At 43.3% G+C, this 22,379-nt stretch overlaps 1 protein-coding gene across 1 annotated transcript in view; it reads right to left on the reverse strand.

Annotated features, from left to right (window-relative positions):
- The window catches only part of CNTN5 (contactin 5), a 2,293,676-nt gene that overhangs the window by 1,987,228 nt on the left and 284,069 nt on the right, over positions 1-22,379 (reverse strand). The window lies entirely within an intron of this gene.

Raw genomic sequence — 22,379 nt, forward strand, 5'->3', positions numbered from 1 at the left:
GTCAAATAGCTCATCAAAATGCATAATTCCGCTTGCATTTGAGGTGGCAGTGGCCCCCTTACCTCTCAGGCCCCAGTGTGGCTGCACAGGTTTCACCATCGGTGTGTCCGCCACTGACAAAAGCTGTATCAGGTCCATTTCTGAAATGAAAAACTCTAATGGATCTAATTTTTGTAAAGGTTCTACTATTTCTAAGGGCAACACAAGTGTTTTTTTCTTACCATAAAAAAAATGTGTAGGAGCTAAAAGGATCCCTTTACCATGTGTAAAAAGAGTCTAATTTTGATATTAATAGACAGTGTTCAAGCTTTTTTTTTTTTCCAATGTAGCTAAACATGTAGAATCTAGGATCACTGTCACAGCCGAGCCACAGAAAGGCAACTAGAGAACCTACAGCGTTAAAGAGGGAATATACATCAGGAGTGGGGATTGGGGAACCTTTACCCACAGGGCACATTTCCATGAACTGAAATGCTTGAGAGGCCTGGTTTTGCCGGTACTTTATTTCCTCCTTACACTGTGAGGAAAGCTGCAGCGCATGCAATGAAAAATTAAGTCCTGACGCCAGTGCCAGTATTAGGTTGTTCTTTGTGGGTAGCGCTAGCATTCTTTGTGTTGTCATCCCAGCGATGCAGTGTCTCCTATATAATGTATGTGCACCAGTCCCAGTGTCTCCTTAGTGATGTGTATATACATTAATCTCAGTGTCTCCTATGTGATGTATACTGCAATATATAACAATATACTGCACTCTCTTAATTAGGAACCAAACAGACTAGTTTATTAAGTGGATGCTAATTTTTTATTGCTGTTTAAGACAAAAAATTCAGATGACAGGACATAAATAGTGACAATTGAAATAACGTTTCGGTCATTTCCTGGACCTTGGTCACATATTGCCAGCTTATCTATATGTTTAATTAACAGTTGAAAGGTTTTGGTTTGTAGCTCTCATGTGCAAGGCAGCAATGATTGGTACCAGTGGTGATCACTATAATAGAAGCTCCAATTGGGGGAGACGTGGTTAGCGTATTGAATCCGGTGAAGTCCCGTGTCGTAATCAGGTTATGGTGGTTTTTTGTAGGTTCTCGGGGTGTGTACAAAAAGAGAATTGATTTTAGGGAGTTGGCCTGTTCGATCTCAGTTCCTGGTAACCCTGAATGAATGTCAAAATCCAGTGGTAGCACTGATCTGCAATATCATGGGATCTGCTGTATCGGTTCTCCTAATTTTACCTAGTTGGTTTTCAAATCACGGATTTTAATATTTCTATAGTGGCACAGTAGCCAATGAAGGGTTATTTTGTAGAAACCTCTGTGTGAAATAAAGCTGCCTTGCAGATTCTGCTGTTTGTTTAAAGTAGAAGAATGCCAGCTCCCAGGATGGTAGCCGTTAGTAGAACGTTTGTGTAGTGTCCCCTTTGGAGTGGTGGCCGGTGTGTGTGTGTGTGTGTGTGTGTGTGTGTGTGTGTGTGCAATCGCTGTGTCTCCTGTGTGCTGTATATATACATTAATCTAAGTGTCTCCTATGTGATGTATACTGCAATCGCAGTGTGTCCTGTGTGATGTATATAAAGAAATCTCTGTGTCTCCTATATGATGCATACACCACAGTCCTCCTACTGCTTGAGTTGTATAGGCGTTACTTAAGCAGTGATAAATTTGCCCACTTTTAGGAGACCTGCACTGTAATATACATCTGTGTTCACAACAACTTATTGCTGCAAGCCATTCTCTACAAAACGTATCACAAAGAGTCAACTGCGTTCCTGATCGACCAACGAAACCTAGAACAGCAGTTGTGAGTAGCAACATCATCAATATCATTTAACATCACACACCTTGCCAAAATCATCACAGTAGGGGTGAGTTAATTAATTGTTTAACCAGATATAGACAAATATTTTTCAAGTTGATAATTTTTATACGTGAGTGATGTAATAAACATCCAAATGGCCCTTGGCAGAAAATATTTTCCCTATCCCTGTTTTACATGTTGCTGTCATTTTGAAACTTTACAATATTGATGCAATTTTTTTCAAATTTTCAAAATATTCTTTTGACTGCGGATTGTTAACTAACTCCAAACAAGTTGACTTGTCATAGGATGGTGCCAGTTGATCTACCTGGCCCTGACTCTTAAGCCCCAAAGATAACAGATGGTTTTGCTGGAGGATGCTGCAAATGTTTGAGTCAGAGTCCTGAATACAGTATTTATAATGGGTTTTCAAACCTAGAAAGCCCTTTCGAATAAGCTCTTTTGAAAGCTGAAAACTCTTTTTGGCTACATTTTGCCGGTGAATGTTCAATGAGCCATACAACAATTTTTCAACATACAAAACTATTCTGGACCATTACCTTCCATTAACTTGCTCCAGGAAAGTGTGGATCCTTGTCATGGGGCAGTATGGATGGTACAGGGACTTGTAGGCTGACCCTAAAAGGTACTTTACATGCTGTGATATCGGTACTGATATCGCTAGCGAGCGTACCCGTCCCCATTGGTTGTGCGACACGGGCAAATCACCGCCCGTGGCGCACAACATCGCTAACACCTGTCACACGGACTTACCTTCCCTGCGACGTTGCTCTGGCCGGCGATCTGCCTCCTTTCCAAGGGGGCGGTCCGAGCGGTGTCACAGCGACGTTACACGGCAGCCATCCAATAGCAGAGGAGGGGCAGAGATGAGCGGCCGGAATATGCCGCCCACCTCCTTCCTTCCTCATTGCCGGTGGACGCAGGTAAGGAGATGTTCGTCATCCCTGCGGTGTCACACATTGCGATGTGTCCTGCTGCAGGAACAACGAACAACATCGTACCTGCAGCAGCAACAATATTAAGAAAATGAACGACGTGTCAACGAGCAACGATTTTTCACGTTTTTGCGCTCGTTGATCGTCGGTCATTGGTGTCACACGCTGCGATGTCGCTAACGGCGCCGGGTGTGCGTTACTAACGACGTGACCCCAATGATATATTGTTAGCGATGTTGCAGTGTGTAAAGCACCCTTAAGTCTAGGGACCCTGTGCTGTCCCTCATCCTTATGGTAGTGTCGAGCCTCTAACATAGCACTGTCTCGTGTCCTGGCCCTGATGACTATGTTCCCACCTCACCCACCACCCAAGAGAACAAAGTCATCAGAGCCAGAACAACAGACAGGGCTTTGTTGGAGGCTTGACCCTGACTACCATCTATTCTACAGTCAGGATGAGGGACAGTATAGGGTCCTTAGACTTAGGGTCAGCCTAGAAGCCCCTGTACCATCCATACTGTCCCATGACACTCCTACTTAGATCATAGGAGGCATTTTAGCAAATCATAATTCCAAGACTTGCTAAAGTCTACTCTTATGAGCATACAAATACTGAACTTGCCATGAACAGTCAAATAATCCTAAACTCTTGGGAAATTTTGCTTCAAATCTAAGGTCCTGATTCATTATTGACTTTATGTCTTTTTTTGTCTAGTTTTGTGCATTTTTTTTGTTCACACCCAATTCATTATTCTATTTTCACCTTTGTTGAATTTAATTTTATACGCACTCACCTGATTTTTGTGTCCTGCATTGTGGGCAAAATTTAATAATTCTAGATTTTCTAGAATGATTCATCAATTGAGAATTTTTAAAAATTTGCACAATTTAAAAAAAACATCTCCTCCAGTTACCCCCTGGTGCAGTTTTATGAACGTGTACCAAAAATTCCCATCTTTTAAAAAAGATGCAACATTTTGCTGAAAAAGTCAAAAAATGGTTAACGACCGGAGAGAAGCCTTTTTTGACCTTGTGCCAAATTCATGAACCAGGTACCTCATTTTGATGAATTTGCTCAGAAAATACCTCAAGACAAAAAAAACCAAAAGGAAGTTATAAAATAAAAAAATGATAAATTGTAACCTAGAATTTTTAGATATTATAAATAGAGATGATCAAATTCCTCAAAAATTCGGCTTTGCGAATATTTTCTGAATAGGTCGCCGCTATGTGAATATTCGATGCGCAATGTAAGTCTATGGGAAGCCCGAATAGTTCCAAATAGTTGTTATTTGAGGTTTCCCATAGACTTACATTGCGCATCGAATATTCGCGAATAGTCGAATATCGGCGATTTATTCAGCAAATATTCGCGAAGCCGAATATTTGAGGTATTTGATCATGCGTATTAAGAAACTTATATGAAAGTTTGAATATTTGTCCAAAATGTTTAATAATTTTCTAAAAGCAATAATTTTCTATAATGGCAGTTCTCATGTTCAACAACTATTGAGAACACTCTTCGACATCTAAGTATACTTTTAAGTCATTAAAATTTAAATTTTTTGTGAAAGAAAATTAAAATGAGTAGCATTAACATTTGTAGGTGGATTGATCTATATTTTCCATATTTAGACATCTTTTAAAATGGAACAAGTGAAGCAAAAATTAGGTATTTAAAGTATCAGCCAATAAATCCTATAATACAAGAAAATGTTATAATTTTCTTCTATTAGAATTAATAACGGCCTCTTATCTCTGCCACTTGTAGCCAATACTTACTTGTACAGTTCCTGTTAATGAAGCCTAAAAGCCTAGACTGCATTATAATAATTAACTAGTCTTGGTAATATGCAAGGGACTAATGTGCTTAATGGAGCCAACAGCTACCAAAATGAAGTAAAACTAATGCAAAATCATTTGTATTACTGTGGAAGGGAATGTAGGCGTTTAAAGCCCTATAATCATAAAAATAGACTAGAGGAAACAGAATTATTGATTGCGTGTATGAAGGAGCAAAATGAAGGACACTTAAAACTTAATACAAATTACAATTTCTTAAATGAGAGTAGATTTTAAGAAATTGTTTACAAAATTGCTAAAGTGTACAAATTATAAATGCACGGGAGAAAAAAAAAGAAAAAAAAAAAATATATATATATATTCTTTTTTTTTTTAAAGTATTGTTGATTTTGAAATCATTAAAAAAAAATTAGCTTTAGCAAAAGAAAACCGGGACTGAACACACTTAACAATATTGACACTACAACCAAGAGATGCCAACTAGTGAAAGGCGAACTCGCAGATATCCAGGATCGGTGGGACTTAAAAAAAAATTCGTTTCAGCCCGGAATTGGTCCCGGATATCTGGCCAACTGCCGGTCCCCATATAAGTCTATGGGGACAAGAATCCGGTGGCTAAAAATGGTGGTAGAAGGGTTAGGGGGGATTGCACAGATCCAGATTTTGACAGACCAGGTCCGCCCATCACTAATTCCAACGTGATACATACAGGATTGCTTCAACATTTCTTAACAGAGCATCCTAATTTTTTTTTTTTTAAAGCTGGGCAACTTCTACCACAAATCTCCATGATCGGCTGCAGTGATATTACATTTTTCTTTCACCCCTACCAGTCCTCTACAAATCATGTAATGATGGACCATCAGCCAACAGGGGGCATAGACAGCACTGTGGGGCATAGACATCCCTGAGGGGCATATACATTACTGGGGGCCATACAGATAACTGGGGGCATACAAATTACTGGGGAGGTATATACCTTACTGAGGTGACATACATTACCGAGGGACCATATACATTACTGAGGGGGCATAGACATTTCTGGAGGGCATAGACAATATTGGAGGGGCATACACATTACTAGGCACATACAGATTACTGGGAGGCATACACATTACTGAAGGGATTATTCACATTACTGGGGGCATACACATCACTGGGGGGCATATACATTACTTGCGACACATACAGCAGTGAGGGACACTGGTGCTGGTGATTCTCTCTTCATCTGTGAGATGGGAGTGACTCGCCCACCCCAGGGCTATGGGACACCCGGTGCCGGGCCGGACTAGTCCGGGGGTAGTCAGTGGTGGCGGGGCCCGACTCCGTGACCCTGGCGGGGTCAACTAATATGGCAGTGATGGTGGTGGTGATATTAATTAAAGTTTGTGGGAATATTTGTGACGCCACCTGTGGACTGCGGTTATGGAGCCGCCGCTGCTGGATGGGACTTCCGGGGCTGATGGATTAGTAGCTGGGATGGTTCTGCTCTCCACTGGTGAAGCGGTACCCAGGGGCAACCGTTGGTGCTTATTAAAGTCTATGATGATGTTGTAGTCAGTGCAGTGCAGACGAAATAATGGAGGCAACACCAGGGGGTGCAGTTTCAAGATGTTTACTCACAGTTCCAGGGCTGCAGCACACTGGTGTCTTTGGATTGCTAGGATCCACTGTCAGGGACCTTCGCCGATCCCGGGTAATTTGGGGAGTAAAAGCCGGTGCACCCTGCTGTTGTGTCTCTTCCCTCGGCTGTCTTCAAAGCCTAGACTTTTCTGGATAAACCTGTCCTGGACTCCACTATAGGTTCTGGACAAGAAGGCTTGCCTGTATGGAACTTGCCCTCTTCCCAGGGGTTCTACAGTGGGATATGGCCCTGGGCGCTTGCAACCACCCTGGGCCTCGGTGTTCACCTTTGGAAATTACTTCTCTTCCTCCAGTTTCTAGGGACCGTTCACTGTATGCAGCCTGATCCCTCCACCCGATGACTTAGTGGAACAGGCCACAAGCTTGAAAGCCTTTCAGTGGCTCTGGAATCCTTTCTGTAGCTCACTGCTGTGGTGTCACCTGGGCCCTGCTGGGCCCCAGGATCTCCACCAGGAAGCTTCATTTTGTCTTGCTGTTCTGAGGTTTCAACCTCCCTCTCTCTCTCTCACTCCTCACTCCTCTCCTCTCTCAGACTATCTAACCTTGACCTTCCTGTCTCTGCTCTATCTAGCTGTTGGCTCCTCCCACCCACCCAGTTGCTAGGCCCCACCCTATGGGAGAAGGGATGGGTCTTACGCCCCCCCCCCCAGCATGCAGCATGGGGGGGTAGCTGCCACTATCCCCGGTCCAAAAATATGCCTAACAATGGGTGTAGTGTGAATTTGCCTGTGAACCGGCGTTTACTCCTTTCCTTACCCAGAATGGGACATCACACCTCTGGCTGAGGTGCAATGTCTCTGTGGTGACGGAAGCCTCAAGGGCGCCACAGGAGTGCATGGTGTGTTAACTTCACCCACAGATTAGGTCTGACCTTTAATGCATGTGCATGCAGTGTTCAGCAGAAAAAACTGTGTGCACGTGCTCGCAGTGCAAGTGCAGGTTTCAAGGTCTGGCAGCTCACAAATTGCAGTTGTTGGCCCGAGCACTGCATTCCCCAGAAACCTGCTGACAGTGAGTGGTCCCCCCATTTGTCTAGGGCCCCTGCACTTGAATGGCTGCGCCAGGTGGTGTCTATATGGGTCTCCTAGACCAAGTCCAGTTTGGTCTTTATTTTAATGAATGATAAGAACCTTATCCTCCAAACAAGAGTATGGGAAATAAACCCAGGGAAAAAAGATGGAGGAATCAAGCACCAAGGCTTCCTGACCCATGTGACAAGGGATGAAATAGTTTTAACCAGCACAAAAAAAAAAAGTCAAAAGTTAGCCCCTACCGTGGCTATTGTATGACGTTTGCTAAAGTATGATACAGATTACTGAAGGGCATACACATTACTAGGGGGCATGCACATTATTGGGGCCACATAAAGAACTGCATACACTGGGGCTGTTGCTCCCTTCTTCATCAGTGGGTCAGGAGTGCATCACGTGCTAACCCCGTCCTCAGATTAACTATGTCCTTCAATGCATTTGCTTGCGACGTTCACCAAAGAACACTGCATGAACGTGCTCACAGTGCAAGTGCAGGTTTAATGGCATGGCAGCCAGCAAATTTCGTCTGCCACCCCTTGCACTGTGGTCCCCAGGAATCTGCCCTGGCGCTGCAGAAATGGCCACTGCTCATGCTGACGATGATTGCAACCCTCATTTGTCCAGGGCCCGGACACGTGTATGGGTGCGCCGGGTGGTGACGCCAGCCCTACCTAGATGGGTCCCCTAAAGAAAACGTACAAAGTTCAGCTTGATCAGTCTTTATTTTAATGGGTGATAATAACCATGTCCTCCAAACAAGAGAGTGGTAAATAAACCCATGTGATAATGGATGAAATAGATTGAATCAGCACATAAGGAGTCAAAAAGTTGCCTCTACAATGACTGTTGTATGACTTTTGCTAAAATAAAATAATAACTGTACAAGTCTAATCATTTAGAAGAACTGAATTTCTAGTAAACAAGGCGTGAGAGACTAACCCAAGAGTAATGAAGGAGATAAAAAAAATCAGGTTTTTGGGCAGAGTCCAAAACAAAAACCACAACGGAGGGATCTATTTGTCATAGTACCCTCTCTTATTTACGTAAGTCACTCTATGTATGCTGAATAAATGCTAAATCAGTATATTATGAGAAGTAGCATACTTAGATGCAAGAAATACAGATATTCGTCTTTCGATTATAATTTCATTGTACAGTAATGTTGTTAACTGATCCTTCTGTCTCCTGACCCATTGGCAATGCCAACCCACCAGCAAAGTAATGTCGCCAACTGAGCTCGATAGACTTCCAGTCATTTCAGTGGAGTGTAATGAAACAACCCAAGTTTATTTTCCCCTGGCACAAGTCCAGGAGACATCTAAGTGATTTCCGCGCACGTCACCCGGCAATTTTGATCAGATTTCAGAACCTATTATGACATACTGACATTTCCAATCATTATATAATGAGACCACTTCACATCTAATGAAGATGTAATGCTGAAAACATGAATAATTATACAAGAAAGCAATTTGTTAAGTGAAAGTAAACTGAACTCGGGATACAGCAAAAAACATGATCTCGAGATCCAACGACGGTAACGGTAAATGACAGTTTACGTTCTACAAAATGAAGAAATCAATAGTTAAAATTGTGAATCTAATTTATATCTCCATTGATTTTATTTCACGGGATGACATGTAATAAAGAGACAATGCTGACATCTGATTTAAAGCATTTTCATCACAAAATATGGATGATAAATGACAAAGACCAATCAAGTTCAACTGGGGGATGTGGTATGCAAGAAACAAGAAAAAAAAATCATTGTTAACCATCACCAATCCAGAGTAAAGGGTGCATTACACGCTGCGATCTCGCTAGCGGGATCGCTAGAGAGTGTACTAGCCCCCGTCGGTTGTGCATCACGGGCAAATCGCTGCCCGTGGCGCACAACATCGCTTACACCTGTCACACGGACTTACCTTCCCTGCGACGTCGCTGTGGCCGGCAAACCGCCTCCTTTCTAAGGGGGCGGGTCGTGCGGCGTCACAGCGACGTCACTAAGCGACCGCCCAATCAAAGCAGAAGGGCGGAGATGAGCAGGACGAACATCCCGCCCACATCCTTCCTTCCTCATTGCTGGCGGGACGCAGGTAAGGTGAGGTTCCTCGTTCCTGCGGTGTCACACATAGCGATGTGTGCTGCCGCAGGAATGAGGAACAACATCATTACTGCAGCAGCAACAATAATTGGGAATAGGGGGTGATGTCACTGATGAGCGATTTTGAATGTTTTTGCGACGATTCAAAATCGCTCATAGGTGTCACACGCAATGACATCGCTAAAGCGTCCGGATGTGCGTCACAAATTCCGTGACCCCAACGAGATCGCTTTAGCGATATCGTAGCGTGTAAAGCCACCCTAAGAAACTTCATAGCATGACCAACCGACTACAAAAAAAGTGAAAAAGAATCCTTAAAGCCTTGGAAAACAACATTACACCATTTTCTTTATACATTTGTACAATAATTTGCATTATTTTGCTTCAAGACTGTTCGTTTTTTTTGTTGAGATTTTTTATGCTATTTTCAAAAATGTTGATTTATTATTGTAAAACAAATTGTATCTTCAGGGAGGAAGGAGACAAACTCTAGCGCCACCTATTGGAAGTAGCAATCCTATAAGTCAAAAGTAACCTTTAATGAGTCTTTTCATATGACTTAGGCGGGCTTTGCACACTACGACATCGCATGTGTGATGTCGGTGGGGTCAAATTGAAAGTGACGCACATCCGGCATCGCATGCGACATCGTACTGTGTAAAGCCTAGGTGATACGATTAACGAGCGCAAAATCGTCGTTATCGTATCATCGGTGCAGCGTCGGCGTAATCCATAATTACGCTGACGCGACGGTCCGATGTTGTTCCTCGCTCCTGCGGCAGCACACATCACTGTGTGTGAAGTCGCAGGAGTGAGGAACATCTCCTACCGGCGTCACCGCGGCTTCCGTAGGATATGCGGAAGGAAGGAGGTGGGCGGGATGTTTACATCCTGCTCATCTCCGCCCCTCCGCCGCTATTGGCCGCCTGCCGTGTGACGTCGCTATGACGCCGCACGACCCGCCCCCTTAGGAAGGAGGCGGGTCGCCAGCCACAGCGACGGTCGCAGGGCAGGTGAGTGCGTGTGAAGCTGGCGTAGCGATAATTTTCGCTACGCCAGCTATCACACGATATCGTACCTGCGACGGGGGCGGGGACTATCGCGTGCGACATCGCAGCATCGGCTTGTGATGTCGCAACTTGCAAAGCCCGCCTTAGGATTTACGTAAGATCAGAACCTCAATTTGCAGACACGATGTTTCGGGGTGATTTCCCCTCATCAGTGCAAAGTGTGAGGTCTGATCAGACTGTATGATAAGCTATAGTGGGGTCTAAAGGGAAAATGTATTGCAAAACAAGTCAGCAAAGATTATGGAACAAATCGCATGTGGATATAGACTGTAGGACGTTTTGCAGCACCATAACTAATATGGCTGTGTTGGATCAATCCGCGGCAAGCCAAATTTGAGATGAAATTTTGAAAATTTGCAAGTCCCTTTGAATTCAAACAGTTTGCAATTTTATTTCACAAACTGAAGAGTCACAGAATGGGCTAACAATGACTGACGCGGCAAGGCGGGCTTCACCATAATGCTCTGCAAGAATCATGCCACAATATTTAGCGACTTTCATAGCCACTATAAAAGGAGGACAGGCAGCCACACAGCGCCCGTCTTCTAATTTTATACTGCAGGAATGAAAGTCAAAGTGCACAGTTCGTTCCACATAGAGACAAAAGAAGGCACTGTTGTTGATGATAATTTAATTGCATCAGTAAAAAGAGAAAGAAATGGCGGGTGGCAGCAGCAGTGCCCATGTAAATGATTTAGGTATTCCAATTACAGACATACAGAGCTGAAAATTGAATGGGTCCTTCCTGGATATATAGGTAGATATAGTGTCCTTGAGGTAGAATGACTAGGCCAGTGAACGATGGCTAAGCTGTTACACAGGCTCCACGAACTAGAAGATCATTCCAAAAAGAAAAATGAGTCTATTGATCTGTGCCGCCGTCAAATCATGTGGACAAAAAATGGCTGTTTATTGAGTCTCACATTTCAAAGTCTCTGACTTCTTCATCGGGACTTTAACCAAATATCTGAATGAAGCTCTGATCAAGAAGTCAGAGACTTTGAAATGCATGGACTTAATAAACAGCCATTTTTGAACCACATGGTTCCATCCTTTGACGGTGGCACTGATCAATAGATGCATTTTTTGGGAGGAATTACAGACAATTCTCATCCTTCTTGCAGTACAAAAGCTTAGTCTCCATCTCTCTCAATAGCACAACAGATCAAATAAAGGATTGGGGTATGGCAAAATATTCTATAAACAATTCTAAGGCAATTGGTCTTCTTAAAATTAATCACAAAAAAATTAGCTGCAAATTGAATTTTTGGAAAAAAATCACCAAAGCTGGCAAATTTACATTTCAAAAGCTTCAATCATTTTTACGGTGTATAACCGGCTTACACCTTAAATCACACATTTTTGTGGCAGTTCTTGATGCAGTTTTTAAGCCACAGAAAGCATGGAATCCAAAAGGAATGACTGATAAGTCTCGTCTCAATTGCATCCAAGCTGCATGTCGGATTTCAGCTATAAGCGGTATTGCCACAGTTGCTATTCATCACTGATACCTATAGATATTGAATTGAGCAAAGTCTGTGTGTATCTGAGTGTAGTGTAGCATGAGTGTATTAATATACTCACCTCCCGTACCTGTCTCTGGTTTTAAGTGCCGTTCTGCTCCTCTTCTCAGTGTCTCCTCTCTGAAGACTCTTCAGGTCACATTGTGCTCTGCGTGACCCAGAAGTAACTTTTACAGTTTACAACTAGGGAACGTCAGAACGAGACTCCATAGACTTATGTCGTAAAAAGATTTTGAGTTCACACATAGAGCATAGAGTGAGCCGGAGCGTCTGAAGAGCAGTGATGTCACTGAGAAGAGGAGCAGAACGGTGCTGGATTCCAAAGAAAGCGGTGTTAGGTGAGTATATTATTACATTCACTGTACACTACATGCACATACACACATTTAATGAAAACAAATCTTCATGGGAGAGCTTCCTTAAATTCCTCCAAGCTGTAATCGGGCTGTGCGGAAGAGGAGGTGGCTTAGGACCACTAATTTAGTGATTTATTCTTGAGGTAGGCTATTCCAGTCGTCCTTACAGTTCTTATAGCAAAGAAGCTTTCTCTCCATTGATCACGATTTTTCAGATTGATATCACAAAATGCAGGTATATTATCTGTGTGAACTGGATAAAAAGAGAGGACATGAAACAGACCCATTTTATACTTAAAATGGTTGCCCACTTTGGCCAATTTCATTTTTGTACAATTTCCTTACAGAACCATCACAAGAAAAATGAAGTATTACCCAGTATCCATTCAAGTCGATCTGTCATTTGTGTAATGTAGGACAGGACAGGTCCTCCAGAGTAAGTACGTAACTCCTCCACACTTTGACCGAAAAACGAAGATCCTAAACAGAGGGCACTTCTTCTATTAACAGACAGAGGGGAAAATAGACTCAAAAATGAAAACACTCCAAGCTTCTCTAATGCAGCTAAACACCACAGTTGCAATAGTCACGACTCCTCAGCTTCTTCCAGAGACAGGCTCCTTCCAAAGTGGACAGCATAAAATGAGAATCTATAACCGACATCCAATGGTAAGACAGGTGACTTTTTATAGTGAAGGGGAATGGTCACAAAAGAGCTGCACCTGAGATTAGGACTACAAAAGACAGGCAGATAGGAAAGATTCCTAAACTCTTACAGCACTAAAAGAAAGTATATTCCTTGAAATACAAGTTATACATCTGCTATACATCTGTTATACATCTGCGTATAATAAGGCGTTGTAACCTTCTGATTCTGGACTTGTCAGAAGTCTCCCCAGAGCGGCACAAAATCATGACAGCTCCTTAGTGAATTAGGAGCATCATATTCCTGCATATGCTCATCATTAGGTGTGGCGTAGGAAGCACCAGGATTAATGAATTACGCTCTATGTGTTTTCTAAAATGCCATGGAGTTAAAAAAAATCATATACGTTTGTTAAGAGGGAGCTAACCCTGATTTTATTCTGCCTGTGGTTTAGGTAGGATAAATCTTGTGACAGGTTCCCTTTAACACTAGCACCAGTCAACTATATGAACCAAAACTCTATTCTCCTAAATGTTGATGACGTCAGCATAATTGAATGCATGCATAAACATGTTGGGAAGGAAATCATTGAGACATTTTTGTTGTTTTCTTTTTGTGGCATCGCTAAAAACCAATCATCCAATAAAACATAATGAAATATTTTCAGTATGCAGAAGACTTCTGTGCCTCCCTGATCAGGAGCTATAGAGAAACTTTGTCATGCTTGGGGAAACCCTGAATAAATGTTGAGCAGAGAAACAAAGGCTTTGGAGATTGCAGGATTTCAAGTGTTTATGGAATGTATGAAAGAATTTAAATCATGCCACGCGTTTTCTAGAAAAATCCTAGAGGTTTGGGGATATGTTACATATAGTAACAGATGGTGATATAGAGAAAGCCAACTGTTGGTCCAGTTTTAGAAAGCAATAAGGCATCTAAGATGGAAGTTGAGTGGTGCTTTGAGAGAAACTCTCCATGTTTTGCTCAATGGTGTCAAAATGATAGCTCTTACCAAATATGTCTCCCAAAGTGCATCCGGCGACCCACTGGGTATCATATCTGTAAAGCTCCATGCTATGTTTCCAGGTCTTTAGCCCACAACCTCTTCTCCAAGGGAAAAGTTACTCCAGGCCACAACCTCTCATCTAATCGAAATGCTGCCCCCAGCTCCAGGGAGCCACTTCTCTTGCAATGGACAGTCCAATCCAGCCTCCAACCATCAATGTACCCCAAATCCCAATTCACTACTGCTCTTTAAATTAATAGGTCCTAAGTTGAACTTTCTACTCAAACCAACAACTAGACTATTACTGCTCCATTTATTAAGCTTCTCTAAGCCAGTCCATCAGCACTATGATGCAGTACTTTTAGCAGAATCCTGTAAACAGAGCACAACAGTGGAAGGGTTTTTGTAAACTCCACCCAAAAAGGGCTTTATGGAGAGTATGTATATTCATTATATATGAAGGTAATCTGTCAGGTGATTTGCTAGTACAAAACTAATGGTATCCTGGAATAGAGCTTGGGCAGCCCTTTCAGTATCAGTAACTTTTATTGCTCTACCTTTTACTAGTATCTTTCTGTAAGCACCAGAGAATTCAGTGACACATGCTGGCTAGTCAACCATATGTAAATCCACACTGCTAATGCACTGATCCCCATGCCCAACCCCTCGGCAGTGATAGTACATATTAGTGAAGATTTTTACTATCACTGACCTTGGTACTGAGACGTGGATGGGATTATGAGGTTGGGGATTTACACATTGTTTGGATTTACATATGCTTTATTAGCTGATGCACACCAATTTATCAGTATCTGGATGAAGCCCAGTCGAAACGTGCGCCGAGGTGCAGGGCGGTGTGTCTTAGTTACTTCATGGCTGCTGCGGGTCTATAGCCAAAATGGTTTTACTGAATATTTTCCTGGTGCTGTAGCCTGATGGTGTTTATCAGTATCTGTTGGTTACTATGATATTGTACACATATCTAGATGTATGAGTGCCTACAGTTGGGTACTTTCCAGTGAATTGGAGGATTTTTTAGGAGGTTCACATCTTACACTGTGTGCTCTTTTTTTCACAATAAAAATATTTAACTATCAGCACAAAGTCCATTTGGATATTATTAATTCATTACTATAGAATACTATGGGTCAAATGTAGGTTAATGGGCCGTTTCACACATCCGGTATTTTGCCGGATGCCGGATCTGGCACACATGCAGTACAGTTAGGCTGCTTTCACACATCCGGTTTGAGCAGTGCGGCTCAATCCGGCTGTGAAGCCTATGAAACGGATGCGGTGAAAACACCGCATCCTTTGCATAAGTTTTTTACATGCGGCCGGTCCGGTTTTTGCCGCTTGCGGCATGCTACTGAGCATGCGGAGTGGCAAAAACCTCATGCAGCGGCCGGATGCGGTTTTTGCCGCATCGCGCCGCATCCGGCATCCATAGGGATGCATTGGAAAAAGCGCCGCATGCGTTTTTTTTTGCCGGAGCAAAAAAACGTGCCAGGGAACGTTCCATCCGGCTGCCGCATTGGCTAAATCTGCCGCATGCGGCAAAAACCGGACCGAACGCAAGCCCATGCGGCACAATGCGGCACTAATTAAAGTCTATGCAGGAAAAACGCAACCGGCAGCAAAAAAAAACGGTTGCGGTTTTCCTGCAAAGTGCCGGATTGTGCCGCATTGCAAAAGCCGGATGTGTGAAAGCAGCCTTACATTCATTTACAGTGGAAGTGCGACACCAGGCAGTTGTGTACTTCATACCCAACTGCATGTGTCCGCATGGTGCCGTATGAATGTAATTGTACTGCATGTGTGCCGGATTCGGCATCCGGCAAAATACCGGATGTGTGAAACAGCCCTATATGATTGCTGCTGGGTTGGAGGGCGTAGGGGGACCTGACAGCTTCCCTTTATGCCTCTTTCACATGTTCGTGAAAAACCACGCACGTTTTTCACGGACGTGTAAGAGGTGCGTTTTGCACTCCCTGAGCCGTGTTTATGGCCTACGTGTGCTCTCCATGTGTTATCCGTGATAACACACGGAGAATGGGAACTTCCTGCCCACCTGTCCCTCGCGTCGCTGTCCGTGGTGCTGATCTTCAGTCTCCGCTCCTGCCGACTCACCGCTGCTGCTGCTTCCGGCCGCAGTGAAGTGAATATTTAATGAGCATAATGAGCTGCGGTCGGAAGCAAATGACAGCAGCGGCAGAGACAGGGGGGCTGGAGAAGGTGAGTAATTTTTTTTTTTTCTCGCAGACACATGTGTTTTCTCCGGTGCATGTCATATGGAACACCTCCGTGTGGTCCGTTTGCGGGCTGTGTGACGCCCGTACTGCCAGAGAAAAACAGACATGTCCACGTGTGGAGCACACGGGCATACATATGCTCCACATGTACACATGGTCCATAGCAAAAACACGCACGTTGATTTTAATGGGTCTACATGTGCCTGTGTCTCCGGTACGTGAGGAAACGGGCCAAACACGTACCGGAGACACGGACGTGTGAAAGAGGCCTTAAACCTATAATGACAATATTAAAAAAAATCTGTATATTATGTTTTAGAAAATAATATACATAAATCTACAGACAGTACCAGCACAACTTTGATATCACCCGGCATTTAACAGTAGTAAACAAAGTCCTAGCTAAAGGGTCTATTGATTTCCTATGTTTGTAACATTCTGATAAGGTCTAAGCCGCCCGTGACATTTAAAGTCATGGCAGAAATTACATTACCATAATGATGCGAGAGAGTAAACTTGGATCGGCTAATAAATCTCATAAAATAGCTCACTTTTTGTCGTGTCATTTTAATGATGTTCCATGGACTTTCTCTTAAATATAAAAAAATCAGTAAGAAATTGTAATAAAAGTTAATATACCAAGTATTAAAAATGATGTCCATTCAGCTACTGGCTGTACGCATTTACTGATCTTTCTTGCAATAAAAACTAGATACCAAAAGAAAAAAAACGTTCACGATTCATTTTTCTCATTCATAGCGGTTTTAATGCCTTTAGTGTAAATGTCTGTAGATTTTAAGACTCCCTCTGCAAGGTTAATACAGCAGTAACATGATTCAGATGACATAATAAGGGCTAATCTGGAGGCCTCTAATGACCATAATGCCTGGCGATAATCATTTTACTTTAGCTACAATGTCGTCTTAAATCCAAGTTTGGTGCCGTTTTAAGTTCAGAGTAAATTCGTAAATATGACATTTTCTTGCTCATTTTACTAATTGGAGTCAAAGTGAATTAATCAAATGGTTTGCAATGGGTAGAGCGGCAATAGGCTTACTCAGCTTTTCTGGTGGGGATAAATGCTCCACTTAGGGTGAATGATTGAAATTTTCATATTAGTTGTCATGCACAGATGTGGAAAAAAATATATAAAAACATTTTGCCCAAAAAATAGAAATCAAGCAACATCTTCAATTTTTTTCCATTTGATCTCAGGATTTCAGAAGATTTTTTAGGGTTTTTTTTTTTTTTTTTCTTTATTTTTCAAGCAGGATTAGACGTTGAACTCAGGCTAGGTCAATGTTTAAAATTTTGATCACCAAAATAGTCTTAAAAAGTTTAGCAAATAATGCTACTCCAAACAATATTTTAATATTTCCAAATTTAAAGGGAACCAACCAGCAGGATTTTCATATGTAAAGTAAAGCCAGTGCTATATTGGGGCTAGTATGCTTTAAGCCCCCGTCACACACAGCGAGATCGCTAGCGAGATAGCTGAAACGTCACAGGTTTTGTGACGTATCAGCGACCTCGCTAGCGATATCGCTGTGTGTGAAAAGCAGCAGCAAGTGGGCCCCTGTTGCGAGGCAGCTGATCGTGACAAAACGATCAGAACCATTTTTTGCCCGTTGGTCTTCCGCTGTGCAGCACGCATCGGCGTGTTTGACGGCGGGAAACCAACGAGCGCCCAGAGTCGGACTGGCTAATGGAGGAAACTCCAGTGATGCCAGGCCTGGATTCAGTTGTCTGGATTGCACTCCGGAGCTCTCACCTGAGCTCCGGAGTGCAGCCTAGACTGAACCGCGAGCGCCGAGTGATTGATTCCCTGGCGATTGCGGTTCAGTTCATTACAGCTGAAGACATGCCAGACTGATCTCCGGTGCTCTCACCTGAACTCCGGATTGCACCCTGGCCTATCCTCAACTGTTAAGAACTGAACCGCAATCGCCGGGGAATCAATCACTCGGCGCTCGCGGTACAATCCTGCAAACTCTGAGATCAGACCAGGCTGCAGCTGAGAGCTCCGGAGTGCAAAGCAGGTAACTGAATCCAGGCCTGGCATTACAGGAGATTCCTCCAGTAGCCAGCAGGGAGCCGTCGTTACACGGGTCACTGGTGGCTGATCTCTGACCATTGATAGCTCCCCAGCGACCATGTAGCGACGTTCCAGCGATCCCTGCCAGGTCAGATCGCTGGTCAGATCGCTGGTGCGTCGCTACGTGTAACTGGACCCTTAGGCATAGGCCGAAATGTGTCGCTTTTTTCTCCCCCCCCACCCCCACTTTTTCATGGATGTCTGTTTTATAGCTGTCTAACCATTTAGCAAATGATTTTAATGGAAAAATAAAATATACATTTTATATGATAAATCTTTTTAGTTCGGTCCTCTCTGCGCTGGAATTTTTTCTTTGTTGGACTTTCTGCCATGCCCAGCACTTCGAGTGACAGATATAAAACCGGACTCTATACTCAGAAGGTGAGCCTACACAATTTTCTTTGCATTCATGCACTAATCCAGTTACATATGTTGTGGGTGCTGGCTGTTTTTACACAGCAGACACCTGAAGGTAACTGCTGTAATTGTGACTACATGTAAATGAAGAAATAAAACCCCTTAGGTGCCATAGTGGACAGTGACCATGGAGTCTCAGGTGTTTGACAGTTGGAGTCGTGTGTCAGCTGCATAAGGACTCCTGACAGTAACTGCTGCAATTGGAACTGCTGGGCAGTGTAGTGTGTAACGAGAGTGCCCCAAACTGTGTGGTGCCTGGTTTCCCTCCGCTTCCTCCCCCTCTCCCCTGCGCTGTAATCATATTAAGCCTGTGTATGGTCCTAGTGGCTTGTGGGGGAAGGGGATGTCCCAATTAATCCTCCTACCAGCCCCCGTTGAAAATAGGGGGCTGGTTTAAGTCCATATATATATAACTCTTACCTCTGTGGGATATCCCCTTCCCCATCATGGTATTTGGGATCTGGTGGCATGGTTTTCCTACCCTACTTCATTTGTAAATGTTCGTAAACACAATTGTTATTTGATATTCATACCGGTTTCTTATCTGACCTCAAGTCACAGCAGCGTTAAAAAAAAAAAGGAGAATGGTGAGAGCGGAGTTCCACGCTGTCCTTTTGAGCATTGTTATCTCTTCTTATCATGGAGATTATTATTATTATTATTATTTATTATTATAGCGCCATTTATTCCATGGTGCTTTACAAGTGAAAGGGGCATACATACAACAATCATTAACAGTACAAATCAGACTGGTACAGGAGGAGAGAGGACCCTGCCCGCGAGGGCTCACAGTCTACAGGATCAGAGAGGACCCTGCCCGCGTGGGCTCACAGTCTACAGGAGGAGAGAGGACCCTGCCCACGAGGGATCACAGTCTACAGGGAATGGGTGATGGTACAATAGGTGAGGACAGAGCTGGTCAAAGAAATGTAACCACTTAGGTGCCATAGTGAACAGTGAACATGGAGTCTAAAATGTTTGACAGTTGGAGCAATGTGTCATCTGCATAAGGCCGCCCCACAGTACCATGAGCAGCAAGCAGACCATGTTAGCTCCAATTCGTAACTTCACTATGTGGCCACCAATTTTCCTGTAGTATAAATAATAAACAATAATATTCATGTATCCTCTTCTAAAGGTAGAACACTTGCCTTCTGGTGACACCTATTGAATGATAATGTGGGAACTTTAAAAAAAAAAAAATTGTATTCTGTCTCAAAAGCCAAGTACTCTCCAGCTAAAGAAATTTTGACCAATGCTACATATAGGCACAATTTTTTTTTTTTTAAAAAAAGTTTGAACTGCCTGAAGACTACAGTGAGTGGATGGACCCTTCTTGACTCCAGTAGACTATCTGTATTGCTTAGGGGTTAAAAAAATGAAGTTTTCAAATAAATAATTAAAACGTTTTATTAGTGTAGAAAGGTTGCCCTCATTATCTCCCATTTGGACTAATCTCCTGGTAACCTTCTATCCTCACACGATCTCATTCTCTACCCCCCTCGCATGTCCTCTTTCCACAATCGCATCCAAGATTTCTCCCATGCAGCCCCCATACTCTGGAATACTCTGCCACAACACATCAGACTCTTGCCTACCTTGACAAGCTTCACAAAGAACCTGAAGACCCACCTCTTCTGACAAGCCAACAACCTGCCCTAACCCTCAGTCCGCCATAGTGCCGAATGAGTAGCTCTGTCCTCACCTACTGTATCCTCACCCATCCCCTGTAGACTGTGAGCCCTCACGGGCAGGGTTCTCTCTCCTCCTGTAGACTGTGAGCCCTCGCGGGCAGGGTCCTCTCTGCTCCTGTAGACTGTGAGCCCTCACGGGGAGGGTCCTCTCTCCTCCTGTAGACTGTGAGCCCTCACGGGCAGGGTCCTCTCTCCTCCTGTACATGTTTGTGCCCTATTTTGTTTATGATTATTGTAATTGTCCCTATTAGGTGTACCCCCTTTCACATATAAAGTGCCATGGAATAAATGGCGCTATAATTATAAATAATAATACTAATACTAATACTAATAATAATAATAATAATAACTTGAGGGACCTGTGTCTTTTCCCTGCCTATAGTATGTAAATACTTTCAAGCTATATACACATCACAAAGGTGACCAAACTGGATGTATTTCACCAGCGACGAACTGGCTACCGGAGGAATCTCCAGTAATGCCAGGCCTGGATTCAGTTACCTGTATTGCACTCCGGAGCTCTCAGCTGCAGCCTGGTCTGACTTCAGAGTTTGCAGGACAGAACCGCGAACGCCGAGTGATTGATTCCCCGGTGATTGAGATTCAGTTCATAACAGCTGCAATCCGGAGTTCAGGTGAGAGCACCAGAGATCAGCCTGGCATGTCTTCAGATGTCATGAACTGAACCGCAATCGCCAGGGAATCAATAACTCGGTGCTCGTGGTGCAGTCTAGGCTGCACTCTGGAGCTCAGGTGAAAGCTCCAGAGTTCAGTGCAAGTAACTGAATCCAGACCTGGTATTACAGGAGATTCCTCCGGTAGGCAGTCCGACGCTGTATTTCACCAATTTGTATCAGTTTAGATTGTCTAGATTACCTCTTTGCGGAAAATAACAATCTTTACAGTAATTTGGGTCACTCATTTTGGACTCTGTAAATAAGACTCAAAAGTCCAAATGTAATAGTACAAGATAGAAAGTGAAAAGGCAGGTTTTCACGGGCTGTTATAAATATAATATAGAGAAGTACAGTCCTGTATAGTGTGTTACAGTAAAATAGGGTCACTAATAGAAACATCCATCCAATCTTTTTCTTTCCTGTCCTCAGTGACACAACCTAATTTACTGCAAAATTCTCCTTCTCCATGAGGAAACATTGATCAGAACAGCACTGACAAATATGTGATAGCATTAAGCACAGTAAAGAGGAAATGAATACCAAGCATCCGGCTATATCTTATTATCTGCAGACTGTTGTCTGGATTAGAAGGACATTCTGTGTGTTTATAATGTAGGATATATATAGGCTGCCATTAAAATGCGCTTAGATTCTACCAGTCCTTTCAGGTAACTGTTCAGAATAAGCTGTCATGTGAGTACATGTGAATGTAAATTGCCTTTGCACAGCGGACTTTAATTTTAGCACCACCAACTGGGAGTAGCAAAAGTCAATCCTTGACACATGACTAAGAATGAAAAACAAATAAGAGTCTCACTTTGCCTGTAGCTGTGTGTCATGAGGGTACCACGATGGAGAGTGGTGCCCCCTATTGTAAGTGGCAGGAGATCGCAGCACATGGCTACGTACACACTTGCACAGGTTAATACTGTTGGCAGTGCAGATTTTCATTGATCCAGTGCTGAAAGGGATAAACAGTTTGTCTGGTCTCTTAATTCAGGATGAAAAGACGTGTCTCAGCTGTTCTGAGTTTTCCAATCACCTCTGTAAGAAATACTCTCCTCTCAACTCAGGGAGTGGCTAGTGATAGCTTTGCTGCTCCTAGGCCTCAGGTGTGGACTTGTAAGCTGCGGACTAAAGAGTGCTTTACATGCTGCGATATCGCTAACGATATATCGTCGGGGTCACGGTGTTTGTGACGCACATCCGGCGTCGTTAGCGACATCGCAGCATGTGACAGCTAGGAGCGACGATCAATGATTGCAAAAACGGCAAAAATCGTTGATCGTTGACATGTCGCTCCTAATC

Source organism: Anomaloglossus baeobatrachus, chromosome 2 (assembly GCF_048569485.1).
Source record: "Anomaloglossus baeobatrachus isolate aAnoBae1 chromosome 2, aAnoBae1.hap1, whole genome shotgun sequence".
In the NCBI taxonomy this organism is placed as follows: Eukaryota; Metazoa; Chordata; class Amphibia; order Anura; family Aromobatidae; genus Anomaloglossus; species Anomaloglossus baeobatrachus.